Source organism: Nymphalis io, chromosome 8 (assembly GCF_905147045.1).
Source record: "Nymphalis io chromosome 8, ilAglIoxx1.1, whole genome shotgun sequence".
NCBI classification, from domain to species: domain Eukaryota; kingdom Metazoa; phylum Arthropoda; class Insecta; order Lepidoptera; family Nymphalidae; genus Nymphalis; species Nymphalis io.
Genome location: NC_065895.1, coordinates 12130800 through 12145999, shown reverse-complemented (window position 1 = coordinate 12145999; position 15200 = coordinate 12130800). Strand labels below are relative to the sequence as shown.

Below are 15200 nucleotides of genomic sequence, written 5' to 3'. Positions count from 1 at the left end.
CGACTTTTATTTATTGAATTGGTTATGACAAAGCGTGCTTATCAATGTAGCGTTTTTCTCAAAAACAAAGGGACGTTAATATTTGATCTCATCAAAATTGACAACCCTACATGCATCGACATACCATTGCCACTAGTAAACGCGAGGCGGTAAGATCAAAGTATTCCGTGTCCAATAAAATGTCACGAACTATCACGGATATCACTCGCAGATTACTTGTGTCAAACGCATTTAATTGCGTTAGGGCACCGCTTTCCACGCCAGCGGCTTTTTAACGTGATCATTGTGCTAATCAATTAAATGTATTTTGAATTAATTTCTCTGTAACCTTGATAACAACCGATTCGATCTATAATTTTTCCATTTGTTTCATTATTTTTTTTTAAATATACCTTTCGATTCTGTTCATCCTTATTGCTTCCATTTATCAAATAATTTTTAATATAAAAAGGTTTTTTTAGATTCCGCAGTTTCGATAAAATAACTTTAACATATGAATTTTATCAGAAGTGTTAAATTTTGTTAAGCAAAGCTGTACAGTCTGTATATTTATTATCTAATATGTTTATCTAAGATAAAAAAAAAATATGAAAACATAATCATATTATTTGCAGTCGATAACACAAATGTATACTTATAATGCTATAACAATAAGTATAATAAGTGTTAGTTACTATTATGTAGTCAATTAGTACATTTGCGGTTATAAAAAAAAAAAAAATACAGAACACGCTTCTGGCTATCTAAAAATAAATAATTCATCAAAGGCTCAAATCCGATTCCAACGTGTTTTACTTAGATTTTGTATTCTTCATAGGTGGTCATCGTGTATTCACAACTCTGCAGCCGATAGCGCATATTTCTGCACAAAGCATTTGCTGATTTCGAAGAGCATATTTTATGTAAACTATAAATAAAACACTGGGGTATTTTGGTTTAAGTCATGTGCAAAGGAAAGGGCTACTTTCATTTAAGCGAAAATCGTCCTTATCGACTTCAGTCCAGTCCATGCATCATGTATAAGTCGAATGAATTGCATTTGTACAAACAGAAGGGTGCTTTTAGTGAGTCTCAAATATTGATTTATCGTGTTAGATTTATTACCACACTGTTATGTACGATGTGCGAGTACTCGGTTATGACTCATCGACCATTATGTGTCTGATGCCTTAATTACTTCCTTTTAAATCGAAATAAAATAATATATTTTTTGGTAAGCACTTTGTGGTACAGCTTTGTTCTAGCTGGGTAGGTACCACCCACTCATTAGATATTATACCGCAAAACAGCAATACTTAGTATTGTTGTTCCGGTTTGAAGGATTAGTAAACCTGTGTAACTTCATACATGTGGGACATAACACTTAAGTACCCAAGATTGGCAGCGCCTTGGTGATCTGAGGATAGAATATTTCTTACGGCGTCAATGTACGATGACGACCACGTACCATCAGTTACCCAATTGCCCGTCCGCGTATTAATTCTATAAATAAATAAATAATTCCAGTTAGTGTTATAACTCAGAAAGTTAACATTAAAATGCAACAGGCGGACATACACAAGAGTGCACCTGTAGATATTTCGAAAAATTATGTTACATTTCAACGTCGTTTTCATCAACAATTCTAGGTGAAAAAATTACAATTCTTTCCCGAGTCCTTTATTATTGAGTCAAAAGGCGTTTCCCCTTAAACTGTCGCAATGGCAATACGCTGCCATAATAATACCATTAGGAAAAATTCCAAAAACATAGCTGACGCCATTTCAATGTCCGGCTAGGTGCGTTTTTTATTTAATTCTGCAAATCCACCCCTATTCTGTTTCTGTGGGGTAACTTTGATGTGTGGCACAATTCGCAAGCTCTGTTGTGATTTAATGAAATTGGCAATTTTTGATAAGTAATATATAAAAGATTTTATTTCGACTTAATTGTGTTTAATTACTTATTCAAAGTTCCCAGCAGTTCAATATTGACTTCTGTTTACGGTAAGGCTTAGAGCTAATTTGAACAAATAACTTCAAATGTTTCACTCATCTTTTTTTTAAAATTATACATTGACAATAAAAATGATCTATATGACTATTAAGATTCGAATAAGAGAATGGATATATATAATACTACATGTCTTATATATATTTATATGTACTTTGGAGAGGAAAAGGGAAAAAATTACGTATTTATAATGTATTAAAACATATCAATCAACTTACTATGGTGTACATATACATGTATATAAATATTAGTAAAAAATGTTGAAATTTTAAAATCCATTTTTACTCTCTCTTTCTAGGCCATAATTAATAGTTGACAGCAGTTTATGTTTAAGCAAAAAACATTTAATTTATTATGGAATACATCTTTTCGTCTGTTCGTTATTCTTTTATTGAGAAGCTTTAAGGTTTTTAAGTTAACAATTATATAATTGGAGAAGTAATAGAAGTGGTTTGCTTGGCACGCAAATGCAAATTTTGAGTACGATTAAAATGTACGGTTTACTATTTAATAAATGTCTATAAATAATAACTAGCGTGCACTTAAATTGGCATGAAAAATGCACATAAAGTGACAAAACTGTTTTTTTTAAATAAGTAGGCGTACTCGCTAATGAGTCACATGAATGTTAAGTGCATACAACTGCCTATAGAGGTTTTGTTTAACTGTTTTATATTAAAAAAAAGATTTTCTTAAGTTACCTTTAACCACCATAAAAAACCACGATAATCTATTTGTGCCATTAAAATATTAAATGCAAGTGGTATATATCACTCGTCAGCACATTAAGCAGATATATCGGTGACAGTTTTATAGCGATCTGTATTGCAGACCCTACTGGAGATTTATTATCATTGGTATCGTCAACCGTAAGATGAAAGAGTTGAAGTGAATGTTTTAAAACGGGTAAAAAATATGTCTGTTGATTTTTTTATTAATAGTTAATGGATTAAATAAAGTCTTCCTTATCCACAACAATTTGACAAAACTTCGCCAAGTATAGGATTTAAGTCCGATGTGTGTAATTTTGAATCGATGGTCTGATGGCTAGCTTATAAGAAGAGAGACCCTTGTTCATATGTTCAAACCCCAAGTCGGACCCATATGTACTTATTGCGTTGTTTTATTGAGAAATGTTTAGTAACTTAAATTTGCAATGTTGACCGCTCTTCAAAAGCACTTAAAGCCGTTGGTTCTGCACTTGAATCATCACCGTATCATATCGCATCATCGAGGGAATAGAGAGTGCACCTGTGTTGGCGCACACACTTATGCACTATAATATCTTATGTAATAACTAGTCTTCGTTAAGGAGGGAAGTTGTAATCGAAATCTATCGCACATCATTATTAAACGATGCAAGCGTTCAAATTTTATGTTTATTTCTAACACTATGTCTTTTTTTTTTTATAGAATAGGAAGGTGGACGAGCATATGGGCCACCTGATGGTAAGTGGACACCAAACGCCCTTAGACATTGGCATTGTAAGAAATGTCAACCATCGCTTATAGCCAATGCGCCACCAACCTTGGGAACTAAGATTTTATGTCCCTTGTGCCTGTAATTACACTGGCTCACTCACCCTTCAAACCGAAACACAACAATATCAAGTATTGCTGTTTTGCGGTAGAATATCTGATGAGTGGGTGGTACCTACCCAGACGAGCTTGCACAAAGCCCTACCACCAGTCTATTTGACATAAGATTAATTTTAAACTTTGATGGATAGATGACTGTACTGTACTTAAGACACGATAGATAAATACGGCTACAGCCGTTTATTGTCCCTCGCAGTGATAAAAAAAATTTACGGCAAATAATTAATTAATATAAACGCTCATTGGTTTATTTTAAAAATCAAGGTTATAAATTGCAATTCATTCAAAGCACACAATAGGTTTAATTCAACTTCGAGCAAGTGAACAACTAGTACACGTATCCGATCGACGTGAATAGAACAGCAGTTACAAAAACTGCCGTTTTAAAACTTGAAACAAATCAGCAATTAGTTTAACCAGACAGAAGGGCATTGTCTCTAGCGATCAGTGGACTCGTTAAAAACACCCAGTGGACCGTGCGTTCCGCTGCGACTATCCGAATTTCCCTTGTTTAAGCCATCCAAACTTTGGATTTTGTAGCGTCGGCAGAATTATTGTGTATTCAAACCGTTTGCGGCTTGGAATAGTTTTAATGACTGATATTTAAAATAAATGAAAGGCACAAATACAAAGATGAACTTTGAAGGTTATATACCAAAAAAAAAAACAATAAAAAATTTATCATAAGGATAACTATAAGTTAATTTAATAAATGTTTTTATTAAAATAACTATTTAAATTGATGAAAAATAGTAAGTAGTGACTTTCTTGCCGATTCTTCTCGCTACTATCGACATACCGTGCCGGTGGTAGTTTTACATTTAATTCAATACTGTAACATTAAAATTGAAAAAAAATTATATTTTGATACACAAAAACACAAAACCACATTTTTTTATTTCACTAAATTTTACTAAATATGGTTGTTTTTTGTTGCCCCCTGGAAAACCACATTTAGTGCAACATAATAACCAAATCCTAGACTAAATTTGGAAAGTTCATATGAAGTTATAACACCACAAATCCAGTGGGGGTACATGGAAACTGCATTATGCAAACCGTTATAAACCGCATACGAAAAGTGTGCATAAACTTTAAGAATTGCCGTCACGTTCGCAAGTAATAGTCATCCTCTGCTACGGGGCAAACCTGCCGAGTGTCACAGAGCCAAGACACTCAGTTACTATTCACTAGTTAGTTAGTTTTTTTCATTTACATAGTTTCACTTAGTCCTGAATTTCCAAAAACGTTATCTTAATGTGTTCAAAGATTATTTTCAGCAAACATAACAAATGTTTTTTCAAATACTGACGTCATCATTCTTCCGCTCGCCCTGTTCAGTGTTTAGTGATCTGATTGTCTTATAATACTAGAAAATAATTGATATCACTAAAAAATATATAAATGTATTCAAGAGTCTTAATTAATATACCCGGGCTTATAATTGTCTGGGGTGTAACAAACTATAGGGGGTCTCCCCATGGCTCGTACATGTAGACGCCATTCATAAAAATCAAGGCCCCCGTGCAGATTCCAGATATAATGAGGAAGTTAATCGATGAATAATTACCATTGTCCTTATTATTCATCGATGTAATATAATTAGTGAATTTGGCGTCTTAGTAACGTAAGTATAAAAAAAAAACAGAGTCTAATATCAGTAATATTATTCTTAATTAGTTATTGGTCCAAATTATTAGATTTTAATGTTATTTCATCCTATAAATCCATCCTAATAAAATTATGTTTTGTAAAAAAATCATTAATCGCATTACTTAAACTAAAGTCATATCATCCAAAAATACACATAAATTATTACGATTCCCTGTCAATATATAGGAGCATAATAAATGTAGCTCGTAAAAGCGAACCATTATTTACTGCCGCAATTTTTTTGCTGACAGTACACACTCCCTTGGGATTATAACCCTCAGAGCGGGATCTTAGTAAATAGTGTTTTTCCTGTCCTCTCAGCTCTAAACCGATGGTATTCTACTTAAGGAGGATTTAGTTCTCAGTGTTTGATGAATGAATAAATCATTATGAGAACTATCCCTTTAACAGAAGAAAGAAAGAGATTCATTTAAAATATCGCGCGTTGCAAATTGAACTTATTAAACAGATTTAAGAAGAATATTTTATTATAATTAGTATAAAAATAAATAAAATGAAGTTTAATTCCTATGGGAAGTATAGAACAGTAGTACAGTAATAGCCTGTTAATGTCCCACTGCTGGGCTAAGGCCTCCTCTCCATTTTGAGGAGAAGGTTTGGAGCTTATCCTATCACACTGCTCCAATGCGGGTTGGTAGAATACACATGTGGCACAATTTCAATGAAATTAGACACATGCAGGTTTCCTCACGATGTTTTCCTTCACCGTCAAGCACGAGATGAATTATAAACACAAATTAAGCACATGAATATTCAGTGGCGCTTGCCCGGGTTTGAAATCACGATCATCGGTTAAGATTCACGCGTTCTAACCACTAGGCCATCTTGTGTCGATGGGAAGTATGTTATAGTATATTTCTACTAAAAAAACATTTAAGAATTTTTTGTTGCCCAACTATGTGTATTTTCTAGTTTTACATTGCCTTTTGTAATGGTATTTTAGAATATTAGGTGGTAGAGCTCTGTGCAAGCCCGTCTGGGTAGGTACCACCCATACATCAGATAATCTACTGCTAAATAACAATCTTGTTATGTTCTGGTTTGCAGGGTGAGTGAACCAGTGTAACAACATACTTAACATCTTAGCTACCAAGACTAGTGGCTCGTTGGCGATATAAGGAATGGTTGATATTTCTTACAGCGCCAATGTCTATGAGCAATGGACCACTTACCGTCCGCCAACATATAACATTAAAAAAGGTTAAGTAATCAGAATTAGATTAAAACCCCTTTTCACCATGCTGTTCATGTTTATGGTGCCAAAATATAGTGCATGGCATTCGATACAAATATTTCCTTACGATATATCCCACCACCGCTGAGCACGAGATGAATCAATACAAACAAAACTAAATTTACGTTTGAGCTAAAACCTTCCAATCATTGACTGATCATTGATTTAAACTCATGAACTTCGCTCAATATCCACGTGATCAGTTCAGCAAAGCTTTTGAAATGCGTATTGCATAAATCTCTCTTAAAAATCAGGAACCAAAAAACAAATAATATATATCTAATAAAATACTTGTATTCGTTAATGCTCACGCAGGATTAATATTAATTTAATAAACATATATAACTAAATCGGTTCTTCTCGGTAACATTGCAATTCCTTAATGTAATATGATGGTGCATATAAGAATCTATAAAAGCCTAAAAAGTTTAAAAAAAGAAATTCTAGCCGAAATAACACAATGGTTAGAACACGTGAATCTTAACTGTCGATTCCGGATTCAAACCCAGGCAATAACTACGATATATACATGTGCTTAATTGCTTCGTGTTCGTTAGTGAAGGAAATTCAACCGATTTGGAGTGGCGTGGTGGAGTAAGCTCCAAACATTCTTTGCAAAGGCAAGCATCATAAGCCCAGCTGTAGGACATTTACAGGCTGTTAATGTCTGTTTTTTATTAATTGTAAATAAAAGTGCATTGAAATTGTAAATATAACTAGTATGTATTAATGAACTATCGTTACCCTCGTAATTATACTTCTAAAAAAAATGATTATAAATGCAATACGATGTATATTTACATGGGTGATAAAGTTTTGTCAAATTATTCTAATTGGGACGTGGATTCATTACACATCTCCCGCTTACAATCGTCTGTAACACACCTATCAGATCCAGTATCTGAACGTTTTCAATACAATTAAACGGACGGGTCTGACGACCATTGGCTTTGTTCGGGTCATAGTAGATTAGCCGTTTAGCTGATTGATTCTGACGAACCCTCCCGTATTGTCATACATATCTTATATATAAAAATTGATGCTTGTATATCTGTTTGAGCTCTAGATCGACGGAGTTTTCTAGTATTTTGTAAAAAATAAATAATAAGTTTCTGAAATATTCGTATAATATAAAAAAATATTAAATGTTATATGTTCCCGAAATCATTTTCTGAGCGGCATTGCTGTACAAATTACATTATTAAGTAATTTATTGCATTGTAACAAAAATTATTTAGTAATCAGTTACATCTGGATGGTTTAAAATTTAGTTTTGAGATTTGATCCAAACTTACAAACAGGTGATGATAAATAAGAAATAGTATATATAAATAATACTCCAGACCGATTTCGGCCACGGCGGCCAATCTCAAGAGAGATTAGTCAACTACGCAGGAGATATTATAGTGCACAAGTGTGTGCGCAAACACAGATGCACTCTCTTTTCCTTAACTCTCATAATCCGATGGGACGGCAATCCGACACAACCGGAAAGAGTTCAGACGCAGGACCAACAGCTTTACGTGCTTTCCGAGGCACGGTAGTGTACACACTTCCAACTTCCAGACTCCGGGCTGCTACTGAGAATTTTCTGACAGAAAAAAAACACAGTAACTTTTTATTGGTCCGACCTGGGAATTGAACCCAGGACCTCCGGGTCTGCGGCCTTACATCAAGCCACTGGACCAGTGAGGCAATAATAACGAAAATATTTATTCCTTACCATTTCCAACTTTGTTGTTACGTCAAACTACCAATATTACTCAGAAAAGGTTCTTTTTAGGAAATCAGGTGACGTCGATCCATTATTTAAACCATCCACCTTAATAATAATTATATACTACACAGTATAGACGTTACAAATACATACTAATCTTACTATTTAAGAGTTATTATTAAATATTTTCTGATAATTGCAAATTTTTGTAAATGAATATATCATCAATTTTTCTTTAATAAAAACTTTTATATAAAACAACTTTGTCAAAATTAATGAAACGAATTATAATACCTTAACAAGGTTACATAATTTTCGTCAATTATAATACCAAATACAATTATACCGATTATTACCTAACACCAGTCAACCGTTAATTCAAATCTACATTGATTAGCCATTCGGTCCAATCAAAGGTTGAAGCGTAGTATCGTGTTGGTATCAATAGCCATTCGCTAACCGATGGCTCAATGCCTTGAATATTATTCACTACAAGCGTTTACATCGATTACTACTTCGATATCAGGAAACGGAGAACCCGAATTGAAATACCCTGGCTCAGAAACACGATTTGAATACTAAGTTAAAATTATAATAATCTGTAAATGTTGTATTTTATAATTGTTATTATTTTAAATTTCAAACCAATATTTTTTTATTTGTCGTGGTATTGAATGTTAATGTTAGGATTTTTTATCTATGGAATTAGGGACGGAGATTTTGGCGGGCCTTTACAAAAACACTAAGTTCATGTTCAAGTTAATGTGGTGGTTTTATGTAAAAAAAATTAAAAAAAAAATCATTTTTTTTAAATATAAATATTAAATTTAATCTGATGTCAGTTTTAACTTTCACTTTAATTCTTTTTATAAGAATACACTTTATTACTTTGACTAGCAATCAAATATTTAGCGTTTATATATTGACATTTTAATAAAAATTCTAATCACTATAAAAAGTGTACATGATATGCAACAATGAACCCTCTTTTGTTTTTTTTTGGTTATGTCAACTTTTCCAATCAGCCAGTCTCTCATTTAATGAACACTTAATACCATACTTAAAATTAAGAATTTTAATATTATTTTAATCAAAAAACACGCAAACTACATGAATATAATAATGTTGAATATTGTACACTAATGCTAGGAATATTAGTGATAGTAACGTCATCGACAATCAAATATAAATTACCAATGGATTATATTCGTGTTTTCAATGGCTGTGATTGCATTTCCAGTGCCTGAACATTTGGATTCCAATATTTCGCTTGACTTGAATCCCATCTAATATCATTCTGATGATTGCGTCTGTTGTTGCTTCCAACTGTACTGAAAGTTACAGATAAAAAAGATCTAATTTTATTGACAAGCATTACAAATACATATAATTTATTCGAGAAACTTTTTTTTTAATAATATAGTTTTCGTTTAAGATAGTACTATTCAGCGAATGTTATGTAAAAAGTACTTATATACTTCCTACAATATATAGTATACTTCTTACAATATATTAAATATTTCGAAATATTCAAGTTTTTAAATTGATAAATAGGCTTAGGCTAATAAATTATTCTCAAAATTATGGTACCTTAAAATTTTTAGAATACATTATGCGAATGAATTATGCGTAATTTTATTATATACCTACAGTTTTTATTTTTATATAATTTTCTTTAGTCTTTTTAGCGACATACGAATATCTCTCTCTCTTTCAAATTTTTATGTTTTATATAGTTTTAGCAGCGTTCGCTTCCACGGACCTAGGGTCCGTCAATTGTCTCTCCGACTACATTAGCATATTAAGCTATATCTCCAAAAATATTTAACATACAAGATAGCGCTATATCTGACTTGAAACTATTAACTAAAATAATATGAAAGTTCTATATCAATCTGTTTAGTAGTTAATTCGTGAAACCAAAAAAATACACAAACAAACTTACATCTTTATAATGTTTGTTGTTGTCTCAATATTGCACGTTACTATGTTATTAAATTATTATAAATATATATAGAATACAAGTATAAAGCAAGTGGTTCATGTTTATTTATTTATGTATAATCCTGAAGGGAATCTGGGAGTTATAATGCAATGTTCGATAGAATAGGGTGTAAGGGATGACTCACTTTTTTGCGTTTAACATAGGGGTGATTAAAATATTGTGATTAATAATAATAAAAATAAAATTGATTTTTGCAATAGTCTTAGTGAAGATATTATGCCATTATATATCCTCAGTCTGTTTGTCTGTTACGGTTTTATGGATTCTGAATCGATTTCTATATTTGATATCTACCAAGCTTAATCCCCATGAAAAAGTTTAGGCTTTAGATTATTTTTTATACCTAACAACTGTCCTCCCCTCACGCAGGTGATACTGCGGGTTTTGTTATTGGTAACATTACTATATATTATTTTATCCTTGCCATTTTTACAGGGAACAGTGGGGGGTATGTGGGGCTCGCCGTAAATACCCACTAAAAAACTAGCGGTACCCTTTCCGTCTTAACGGGGAGCGCCACGGGATTGCTTGCACATGCTACTGTGACGCTCTGACGGACGGCCTGCATCCAAACCATCTTGCGTTTCACGATTTTCGAAGGAATTTGCTCCGAGAATGTAGACGGGACATAAGCGTCATCGTCATCATCATGAGATTATAGGCAATTTACGATTAATATCCTAAGGTTGCCTAATCGGACATGTAACAGGGATCCTTTGATTATACCCAATTAACATGTGCATTTTAGCAGTACATTATGTAAATTTCTCTTTTTATGTTATAAAGGATCCCCTATCTAATTTGGCGGCTAAAGATGGCGCGTGCCGGTCACGTGGCGGCGTTTCGGCCAATCGCAAGTCATTGTTTGATCAATGACGTCATCATATCCTTTACAAGGAAAATGATGAATTGGATGGACTAAGGCTATAATTTAAATTCGCTAAATGAAAATTCAGTCTTCGTGAGACTTTTTCATTACGAGAAACTATAATATAATATATTTATTTGTTTATTCTATTGTTTATTTCCGATATTAAAAATATACAAACACACAGTTAAACAGAGCCCCTTTTTAAGTTGTCGCCGTTTTTATTTATTTTTTTAAAGTACTAGTAATAAAAAACAGGGTTCGAGTGTAAATTTTAGTCTAATATTTGTCAAGTATGTTTGTATGTTCGCTTTGTATCTTTTGGGGGAACGTTAAATACCTAACGCCTAAACAAACCAAGTCTTTGGGAGTTTGTCATTGCATTTATTTGGACAGGAATTAAGGAGGGTGAAGTTCTCTGGGTAACTCTGTAAGCGACTTTACTAGAAGTTTAGAAACGATTAGCGTTGTCACGCGTTCTCAAATTTACATACAAACTTGTTTATTCTTTGCAAATGTTGTCCTTTGAAATACACTAAACTCTCATCGAATTCTATACATTTATATTGATGATGACATTAAATATTTAACAATTGTTAATTTAGGTCATCAATACAGCTTCTTATTATACAATAAGTTCATTAAAACCTTTTTATATGACAAATTTTACTCCATACATACGCTTATTAAAACAAACGATCGCATCCACTTCGTTTTATATTTACTACATACTAGGTATGTAAACAAAAAGTGTAGAAAATTAAATTTTTAAAATTAAAATGAAAGAATGATATATCTTATTGCACGCCATTATTTTTTCTGTCCTTCACAATATTTAAAAATATAAGTAATATAAACATTAATAAATCATTCCAACGGGTCTCAAGTATAATTTCTGACTTAATAAATGGTTTTGTTTATTAAAATAAGAAAATCTCGTTATTCTGAGACAACGCTATCAATCAACAAAACCTTAGCAAGGAGATACTTGATAATCTTTCAGAGATATTTATAAAAATAGATTGAAATATTTTGAACAAGACTTCTTTGTTACGATTTTCTTTTGATTAGGCTTTATCATAAAGACATTTGCTCATCAAAATAATATTGTAAATAAATACAAAAATAATAATTACAATAATATATATATACTTTACATTTACTTTCATACTTTACACCACAAAGAGAAAAAAAATACAAAACATGGATACAGCCTAAATAAAAGTAGCATACAACTTTGGCGACCTTATCGCAACATAGCGATCTCTTCCAGGTAACCAAGTTATATAAAGTAAACTGAATTTAGTTTTTTTTTATAATAATACATAAAAGTTAACAATAAAATAAAATATTACGTCCAAAGAATAATGTTTTAAATGTTTCTCTCAATAATATTAAACATGCTACATTTAGACGACTCTTTCAAAGGCGTGTCACCCCCCCTGTTAACGTCAACTTGACAGTTGACAGCTTGACAGGTGTGAAGTATTGGACGATTTCGACGAAGTGCTTCATTAGTTTTTGATTAAGAAAAACAATAATATTAGAACCTTTTCCATCGGAAGTAAACGAGCCATAATGTGGGAACTTGAGAGTTATTTGACATCTTCACGCGAGTCATTTTGGTTTTATGAAAAAACGATGTTGAACTGTAAAATGCTGTTGTATTTTTTATAAATGACATGTTTTCATATTTTTGATAATTAAGAATAACATGTCAAATTATTTTAACGTATTCCAACAAAGAATTATGATAGTTATCTTGTAATCAATTAATATATATTGACATATGTATATAATATAATTAAGTCTGTAAATTTTGCCATAATTAAACTTACGTTTTTAAATTAAAATTTTCGAATTTATTTTTCTTTGATTACATAAACATATATAACTTTATTTAATATACATGATACGATCTTAATATTAATTTGATATCAATTAATAAATGATTAACGCGTATTTACTATGTTCTTCACAAACAAAGCCGTTTTTAAACGGCTTTGTATACGATATTTGGTAAGAGCATAGATTACCACACCATAGATTTGGTAAGTCCATGTGACAATTATAATAAACGCTACACTAATATAGATAACTTTAACAAAAATTCATTTAAGTTCTTGGAAGCCTTAAAAAACTGTATTTGTCATTAATATTCTTATCGTTTTTTTTTTGTTCTGCTTTTTAAATAACTTTTAATGGTTTACTTTATATATATTAATTAATTGTTAAATGATTTGTTATTGTTAGGTTCACTCCATGTTTTATATGAAATTGGAAACTTTGTTGGCTTATGTGAGACTTATTTTGTTACCAAATGTTTATGTATTATATATATTATGATTTATGTTTCTCAAAATAAATAAATAAATATATATTAAAAAAAAAATAAGATTTATCTTATCGTATAAAAAGCAATTTCACCGTAGCAACTACATCGCTTTCCTTTTTCAATAACTTGGACGACCAAAAATATATTTCATTTACCGGTCTACTGGGGCCAAATGAACTGAAGCCAAGACACCGCCAAGGCTAATTTTCAATTAAAACTTCATCAAACTTTAAGCTAGGAAGCGAGCTAAGAAGCCATTGTAATCCATAGCCTGTAGCGTGTTTCTAAATGTCGTTGCAATAATCTTTGAAGCGATATCTTGACCTATTATTAAAGTAAGTCATGATGATGACAATTTTGATTCGTCATGAATTTATGTTTGTAAATCAAGTTCTTGGCAGTGAAGGCCAAACAGTGTTGAAAAAAGCATGTGTTGGATGAAATTGAGCCAGTGCATCCCACGCTTTAGAACATAGCTATGGAATAAGATATAAAACTTATTTTGGAGATAAGAGAACTTTGCCTTTAAGAGCCAAGTGTGAGACACTTAAGCTTTATTACATAATTTCACGCTACAAAAATTCAATATTACTTTTTCTGAATTTACGCTTCTCACTTGAAAACGAGATAAAATCTTCGCTTAACTAAACAGCAGGTAAATCGCGGTATCGCTGTAGCGAACGTTTGTTTTGCCCATTAAACGTGAGCATTACTGGGATAATAATTGTGTTAAACTCCTACCATTAATGGCAATTTTAGCTACATAATTCACTGTGTGAATCGTTTCGTATGTATATAGATACTTAAGTAATAAAACGAGCTTATATTAGCCTTATAACATGACTAATATCTCAATGAGTGGGTTATTTCTTTTTTTTTTGACGTTATGGTTATTTTTTGACGAGCCGGTTGGCGTGGTTGGTAGATACTTGCCTTTTCACGCCGAAGGTTGTGGGTTTGATTCCCACCAGGACAGACATTTGTGTGCATGAACATGTCTGTTTGTCCTGAGTCTGGGTGTAATTTCTATATAAGTATGTATTTACAAAAGAAATGTAGTGTATGTAGTATATCAGTTGTTTGGTTTCCATAGCACAAGCTTTGTACAAGCTTAATTTGGGATCAGATGGCCGTGTGAAAAATGTCCCAGGATATTATTATTATTATTTCTGAAAAGTGGTGAACTATTTTTTTTAACTCTGTCGTTGTTTAAAACTAAGAGAATATTAAATTCAATTAAATAATAATAGTATTTATTGTGTAGTGATATCATGTACTTTGATAGTCTTTGAGTATATGTATATACTAGCGCTCTAATTCAGAATAGCCAAATCCCAATTTCCTAGCTCTTCCTTCAAATATGGAGGATCTTCTATAAACTTTCATACCCTTTATAAAACAACCCTATGGGTAAAATTTTTGAAAATTTATATATATATATATATATATATATATAGAAAAGGGTTTGTTTAAATACCGACATGTGTCGACGGTTTTCCTCTGTAGACAAGTGACGCTGCAAGTGGACGACACAGCGAAATTGGATTTTTATCGGGTTTGACGATAATATACGATGGTTCCGCACCGTCGGTTGCAGACTCGGATATGGCTTTCACTGTTCAAAGAACATAAAAGATAAGCTGCTTGACGTTCAATAAAATTGTAAGGAGATGAATATGATGTGATCCCGTTAAATCCACTGAGATAAAAGGTGTAATAAAATTAATTTAAATATTATATAATTTTTTGCCAATGTATCATCGGCAATGTAAATAA

General features: G+C 32.0%; 1 protein-coding gene across 4 annotated transcripts in view; it reads left to right on the top strand.

Annotated features, from left to right (window-relative positions):
* Positions 1-15200, top strand: part of LOC126769937 (uncharacterized) — a 411147-nt gene that overhangs the window by 233775 nt on the left and 162172 nt on the right. The window lies entirely within an intron of this gene.